The following is a 7959-nucleotide window of genomic DNA, read 5'->3' as shown; positions in this document are numbered from 1 at the left end:
AGATTTTAGCTCTTCGGATCTGAGAAACGGGCACAAAAGCAGTGGAGGAGAAAAGGGACATATGAAGAAAGGCAGGGTTGATGGAGAGCAGAGTGTGCAGAAATGCATCAGCGCAGCAGGAGACACGCAGGGCCCTCAGGTTGCCCCACTCAAGGGCTCTTAACATGCAGAAGGCATATTTCTGAATGCAAACAACCTTATCATGGCACACAGGGTCATGTGAAGAGTGTGTGTGCATATTTATGTGCTGCATGTCATGTGTGTGTGTATGTGCACTTGTCGTCTTTTCTCTTCATTTTATTAGGACTGAATGACAGCAAATGGGATGCAGAATTTCAATTATATTTATAGTGTGTGTGCGTGCCGGTACTCACTTTCTGAGACCCCTTAAAGGCCTGTTTGAGAGTCAATACTTGGTTTTATGGATCAGGTTATAATTAGGTTTAGGGTAAGGGTTGTGATGGATTAGGGAAAGGAAAAAGATAAGATGAGCTAGAGATTGCATTGTCAATGAATGTTCTCACAAAGATGTACAAGAATGTGTGTGTGTGTGTGTGTGTGTGTGTGTGCCAAAACACAGATGTATACACACACACACTCAATATATATCATTTTAATGTATTACTTTTATATTTATTAAACACAATGAAACAATATATAATCATGGATTATACAAATTAACTTTATTGGATGGACAATGCAGTGTTCAAGCCCCCCCCCCCCCCCCCCAACTCTCAAATGAAGGCAAATAGCATATATATATATATATATATATATATAGACACTATCAGACAATAAATAAGCATATTTAATCAACTCTTTTACATAATTATGTTTATGTGTGCGTGTCGGATTAATACAACTCGGACTGCGACGACTTCAGTAATTCAGTAATCTCCTCTTTCTGTCATTCCAGGTCAATTTCCTGTGTGTTGCAGTGAATTCAGTTCAGATTCAAACTAATGAATTTGCCCAACCCTGAAAAGTAATTCTGTTCTCTCTCCCTTTGCGTTTAGTAGAATCCCAAAGACACTTTCTCATTAGTCATCTCACTGTCTCTCTCTTCACAGTAAGTCTGTCATCAAAGTGCAGCGCACATCCCACACCAGCAACAACAGCTGTAGATCTCCCTCTTCCACACACACACACAATAATGACTGCAATACAAAATTATTCAATATGGGGTTCATATGAAAGCTGTGTGAGGAACACACTGACATTTGTCAATATTAAGTGATAATCTTGCCTTCGCAGTAGCTCACGAATCTCATTTTTGCTTCCACATATTACATGCAGCCGGTGACATTAAACCTCCAAAGAACTGGAATAAAGCACACAAGGCATTTGGACTACTATTAAGATAACTTTATGATACTTTTTAGCTCTTTTTGCAGCATAATTTTCATTAAATGGAAAAGAGCTTTGTGAATTTTGCTTGACACTTCTTTCAAAAAATGATTTGAGAGAGCTAAAAATTTTGTTGCTTGTTCTTTGTCATTTCTTTAAAATTAACATTTTTGGTTACACTTTATTTTAAGATGGCGTAGTTACATTGTACTAACTCAAATAAGTACTGAGTAACATGAATTAACTACAAGTCCTTGCTATAGAGTTACAGTTAGGGTTTGGTAGTTACTAGTAATTATGCATAATTTACTGTTATTGCTATAGTAACCTGTAACTATGGCACCTTAAGATAAAGTGTTACCACATTTTGTCACAAATACAAAGTTCTGTCATGAAACGTACTTGGTTACTTACGTAACCTCGGTTCCCTTAGAGATAAGGGAACGAGTACTGCGTTGAAAACGCTGTGGGAAAACTCCTTTTCTCGAGAATATTGAAGCCTTTATTTTAAAACGCATTGCTGCAGCACATGCAAGAGCTAGAAGCTCGCGTGAGCGTGCTGATTGGCTTGTGCAAAGCAACTGCACGAACCAATGGCGGATCAGCAGAGGAGCGCGGACCAATCGGGGCGCTTGGCACTCTGCCAGAGTCAAGCGCGCGAAACCGCACGTGACAGAAGAGTATAAATACACAGAGAATCCGCCATTTGACAGGTTTAAATCGACTGAAGCGAAAAGACACCTGCCATAAGAGACAATAGCACGGCAAGGCAACGCAGTACTCGTTCCCTTATCTCTAAGGGAACCGAGGTTACATAAGTAACCAAGTACGTTCCCTTACGAGAACGTTCTCTCGTACTGCGTTGAAAACGCTGTGGGAACACTATTTAAAACGCCGTGCTTGTCGTCTTTGGCCAATCTGACTCACCGAGAGCTCCAGGAAGTACAGAATAGCCTAGGATAAAGAGACCGAATCTCCGGGCCCTTAGATATCCAAACAGATAAAGCTGGGCCAAGGGCCAGTCTTAAGAATCCCACAACTCGAGATGACAACCAGTGTCTGAGTCAAAAACTAGTCTGGGTCCACAGAGCCAGCGTTAGATAGAGACTACTCATGCCTATAAGGTAGGTACCATAGAGGTTTAAGATGCGGACGGAACGGACCAGCCGGCCGCCGCATACGTTAGATAGAGACTACTCATGCCTATAAGGCAGGTACCATAGAGGTTTAAGATGCGGACGGAACAGACCAGCCGGCCGCCACATAACGTCCTACATAGGCATTTTCATAACTAGTCTGAATCCATAGAGCCAGGGCCTAGCTAGAGAGAATTCGTACCTGCGGAGCAGGGACTTTTGGGTTGTAACGTTTCACAAATGTGGACGAAACAGACTAGCCGGTCATCGCACAAATGTGACAGAAGGAATGTCAAAACCAGCCTGGGTCCGCAGAGCCAGAGCTTAGATAGAGAGAACTCGTGCCTGCAGAGCAGGAACTTCCAGGTTGTAAAATCTCACAAATGTGGACGGGACGGACCATCCGGCCGCCGCACAAATGTCTTCGATAGGAACACCACTTGACCAGGCCCACGAAGAGGCGACGCCTCTCGTGGAGTGAGCTCTAACACCTATGGGACATGTAAGGCCCAGTGAGGTGTAGGCCAGAGCAATGGCATCCACTATCCACCTGGACAGCGTGAGCTTCGTGACAGGAAGACCTTTGGTTCGGCCCCCGAAGCAAACAAAAAGCTGTTCAGACTGTCTGAAAGAGGCTGAACGCTCTAAATAAATCCTCAAAGCTCTGACAGGGCAGAGTGTGAGAACATCACTGAACTCTTCTGAGGTGGGAAGAGCTGACAGAGAAATAACCTGGGCTCTGAACGGAGTTGAGAGCACCTTAGGAATATATCCATGTCTTGGCCTAAGGATGACCTTAGAGTCATTGGGGCCGAATTCCAGACAGGAAGCGCTAGTAGAGAGCGCCTGTAAGTCACTTACTCTCTTGACTGACGCCAGTGCCAACAGCAGGGCGGTTTTCAGGGAGAAAGGTTTTAGGTCGGCTGACCGAAGTGGTTCAAAGGGAGGTCCCTTAAGAGCCCGCAGAACCAAAGAAAGGTACCATGCTGGGACAGATGGCGGCCGAGGCGGGTTAAGCCTTCTGGCGCCCTTAAGGAAGCGAACTATAAGGTCGCATTTTCCTAAGGAGGCTCCGGCTTCCAATACATGCTGTGCAGCAATGGCTGCTACGTATACCTTGAGAGTGGAGGGGGAGCGACCCGCATCCAGCATCTCCTGGAGAAAGGATAGCACTCTTGGAATTTCACAAGTGTGTGGGTCGAGGTTTCGAGCTAAACACCAGCTGGAAAACACTGACCATTTATGGTGGTAGAGGCGTCTGGTAGACGGAGCTCTAGCTTCCCTGATCGTGTTCAGGACGCCCTCTGGGAGGTCCTGGGCTACCCGTTGAGTGGCCAAGCGTGTAGGGCCCACAAATCGGGACGGGGATGCCATATAGTCCTGCTGGCCTGAGCCAGGAGGTCGCGCCTCACTGGGATTGGCCAAGGGTCTGTAACAGACAGCCGTATCAGCTCCGGGAACCAAGACTGGGTTCGCCATAGAGGAGCTATCAGGAGCACTGAGCATTTCGTGTCTCTGATCTGTTCGATGACCTGAGGGAGCATCGAGACCAGAGGAAAAGCATAGAGGGGAAGGCTGGGCCAGTCGTGGGCCAACGCATCCCTGCTCTTTGAAAAGAAGATTGGGCAGTGACGATTGTCTTCTGAGGCGAAGAGATCTACTTCTGCCTTCCCGAAGACCTCCCAAAGTAGGAGAATCGTCTGAGGGTGGAGAGACCATTCCTCTGGGGGAACCCTGCCCCGAGAAAGCATGTCTGCTCCTGTGTTCAACGTGCCCGGCACGTGAGCTGCCCTGAGCGAGCGCAGATTGGTGTGAGCCCATAACAGTAGCTGGGTGGCTATGGCAAGCAGGTTGCGGGACCTGAGGCCGCCCTGGCGATTTATGTAAGATACCACTGACATGTTGTCCATCCGGACCAATACGTGGTGTCCAGCCAGGTATGGGAGGAAGGTTTTCAGGGCCAGAAAAACTGCCCTCATTTCGAGGCAGTTGATGTGTAGGCGTTTCTCCGAGCTCGACCAGAGGCCGGAGGCAGGCCTGCCCTCGTACAGGGCTCCCCAACCTAAGTTGGAAGCGTCTGTTGAAATCACCCTCCTCTTGGAGACCACCCCCATACTCACACCCTGCTGAAACCAGCTGGCGTTCGTCCAAGGGGCCAGGGCTTGAACACAGCGCTGATCCACCTTGATAATCAATCGGCCTGAGTGCCAGGCGTGGGGTGGCACCCGAGGTGCTAGCCATAGCTGAAGAGGACGCATGCGCAATAGGCCTAGTTGGAGTACTGATGATGCTGAGGCCATAAGGCCAAGGATCCTCTGAAACGTTCTGAGGGGTGCATGAGAGCCCTCCGTGAACGATGCGGCGAGCCGCTGAATCGATAGAGCACGGGCCGGGGAGGGCCATGCTCTCATAAGAACGGAGTCGAATACTGTCCCCAGGAACATGATGCGTTGGCTGGGTGACAGAATACACTTTGAAAAGTTCACCCTGAGCCCTAGACATTCTAGATGGCTGAGGAGCCAGGCTTTGTGAGTATGTGACTCCGCCTCTGACTGAGTCAGAATGAGCCAGTCGTTGAGGTAGTTTAGAATGCGCATTCCCCGCTGTCTCAGGGGGGAGAGGGCTGCATCCATGCACTTCGTGAATGTACGAGGTGCCAGAGCCAGTCCAAACGGCAGAACTGTGTACTGGTATGTCTGCCCCTCGAAGGCGAATCTCAAGAATGGCCTGTGGTGGGGATTCACTTGAATGTGAAAGTAAGCGTCTTTCAGATCTACTGAGAAAAACCAGTCGCCTGGGCGAATTTGCGCCAGTATATGTCTGGTCGTGAGCATCCTGAACGGCCGTGACATGAGAGCCTTGTTCAGATGTCTGAGATCTAAAATGGGCCTCAGGCCGCCGTCTTTCTTCGGAACGAGAAAGTAACGGCTGTAAAAGCCTGACTCGCTTAGAGAAGGGGGAACCCTCTCGATAGCCCCTTTTGCTAGCAGACTTAGTACTTCGGTGCGGAGGACATGACACAGTGTGCTGCTGACCGAGGTTTGAACCACAGCGCGAAAGCGCGGGGGTCTGCGTGCAAACTGAAGCGAGTAGCCGTGCTTTATGATGTTTATCACCCATTCTGAAACTCCTGGGATAGCCTGCCAGGCTAGAGCCCGAAGAGCCAGAGGCATCATCATATCTGGAACGCCCAGAGAGGGGGGCTCGAACTGATATGAAGTCAGGGGAGAAATTTTGCTCGTTTTGTGCTCTGTGTGGGTCGCTGTTAAAACAGCGTTTGGGTGCAGGGGTGCGTAACACGTGACGGGCCCATTGTCTGCATATACAGCTGCTCCAGCCGCCTGAACTGAAGAGGGGGCTGTGAGAAGCACTCGAGCGATCTTCGGGGCTGGTCCGGCCGCGGGGGGACATAGACCCCTTTTTCTGCCGGTTAGGACGGCTTCTTGGGCTCATGGTCGAGCGTCAGCTTCGGTCGAGGGCCCTAGCGCCTGGGAAACGGGAATCGTTTTGCAGGCTTCAGGCGTCGAGTGGTGTCAGCCGCGGGGCGGGGCTGGAGAACCTGAGACGCGGGCTTTTCCGGTCGCGGCGTGCTCTTGGGGCGCCGTTGGACCGAGCTACAGCGCTTGGGCAGGAAGTGCCTCATAGCACTTGAAGCTTTCTGAGCCTCCGTGAAGCGATCAGCGAAGCCATTTACAGAAGGGCCGAAGAGACCGGATGGAGAGACTGGAGAGTCGAGGAAGGCAGTTTTGTCAGCGTCCCTGATCTCCGTTAAAGTAAGCCACAGGTGGCGCTCTAAGACAACCAGGCTAGACATATTGCGGCCCAGTGCTTGCGCGGTGGTCTTTGTGGCCCTCAGCGCCAAATCTGTAGCACTCCTGAGGTCTTTGAAGGTGTCTGGGTCCGGGCCAGACTCGTCCATAGTGCGGAGGAGGACCTGCAGGGTCGCCATAGCGTGGAGTGCAGAGGCGGCTTGACCGGCGGCAGCATAAGCGCGGCTGGCGAGAGCCGAAGTGGTCCTGCACGGCTTAGAGGGGTGCACGGTTTTAGCCCTCCAACTCCCAGCAGTGGGGGGGCATAAGTGTGCAGCGACCTCTTCCTCTAATGGAGGGAGAGAAACATACCCCTTCTCTTCAGCGCCGTCGACAGAGGAGAGCGTTGAAGAAGCTGAAGAGCGCGTTCGCGCTGAAAAGGGCGCGCGCCAGCTCTTAGTGAGCTCATCATGGACCTCGGGCATAAAGGGGGCGGCACGTTGACGAGGGGCCTGTTGGCGCCCCGGCAGGTACCATTCGTCGAGGCGGCTTTTGGTAGGCTCAGCTGGGGAAAGCCAGTCGAGTCCCAGTTCTTCGACAGCGCGAGACATGACACGGAAGAGTTCGGCGTCAATGCTCGCTCGAGTGTCAGTGGGATCCAGCTGAGAGAGGGGGGCGGGGTCCGCGGAGCCCGACCATTCCTCACTTTCAGATGCCGCCATAGAAACAGCGTCGTCCAGTTCTTCTGCTGACAGACCGAAAGAGACGAGACCTGCCGCTTCAGAAGAGGGGCGTTGGTCGCTCTGTGAGAACAGGACTGGAGATGAAGGCGCGGGCGAAGCGTGCGGGGAGAGACCCGGCATGCATTCGTCCAGATGAGCGCGTTCAGGAGGCCTCTGGTCGCGCCGCTTCTTCCTACGGGGCTCACGGGGCGCCGAAGATGGAAGGTGGGCGGGAACACTCAGCGAGGCGGCGGAAGATCTGGCACGGAGAGTGGCAACAGGCATTCCGTCACAGTGGAGGCAGCCGCCTTTAGTGAGCGCTGCCTCGGCGTGCTCAGGGCTTGACTCTGGCAGAGTGCCAAGCGCCCCGATTGGTCCGCGCTCCTCTGCTGATCCGCCATTGGTTCGTGCAGTTGCTTTGCACAAGCCAATCAGCACGCTCACGCGAGCTTCTAGCTCTTGCATGTGCTGCAGCAATGCGTTTTAAAATAAAGGCTTCAATATTCTCGAGAAAAGGAGTTTTCCCACAGCGTTTTCAACGCAGTACGAGAGAACGTTCTCGTAAGGGAACTCTAGATGCCGCAGGCTGAATGGTTCTTAACTCAATCTGCTTGCAATCACATCTCTATAGGGCACAGCTGATTGGTTCCTGCTGTATCACCAGCCAATGAGCTGCTCAACCTTCAAATATTTGGTTAGCATTTGCTGTAGCTGTTGCTGCACTTTCAGAAACCCTCCACCTTCCCCAGCTCCACCTGTATAGATCTGGTACTGGTAATTCATGTGTGTCGTGTGAGGCTGGCGCACTATCAAGGACACTAAAGACTGCAGCCTCTAGCGGACCTAGAGTTTGTGAAGTGAGGTTCATAAACTCACACAGCTCTTACTAGCTGGCCTCCATTATACACACTTCAGGATCTCGCTGAAACTAGTAAGTCATCCGGGTGCTTTTTGTCTAATCTTTTATGAGTACTGTGAATTCGGTCATACTATTCTTACACCGTG

This window comes from Scardinius erythrophthalmus, assembly GCF_964197995.2.
Source record: "Scardinius erythrophthalmus genome assembly, chromosome: 11".
Classification (NCBI taxonomy): domain Eukaryota; kingdom Metazoa; phylum Chordata; class Actinopteri; order Cypriniformes; family Leuciscidae; genus Scardinius; species Scardinius erythrophthalmus.
Note: the sequence above shows the minus strand (reverse complement) of the source record.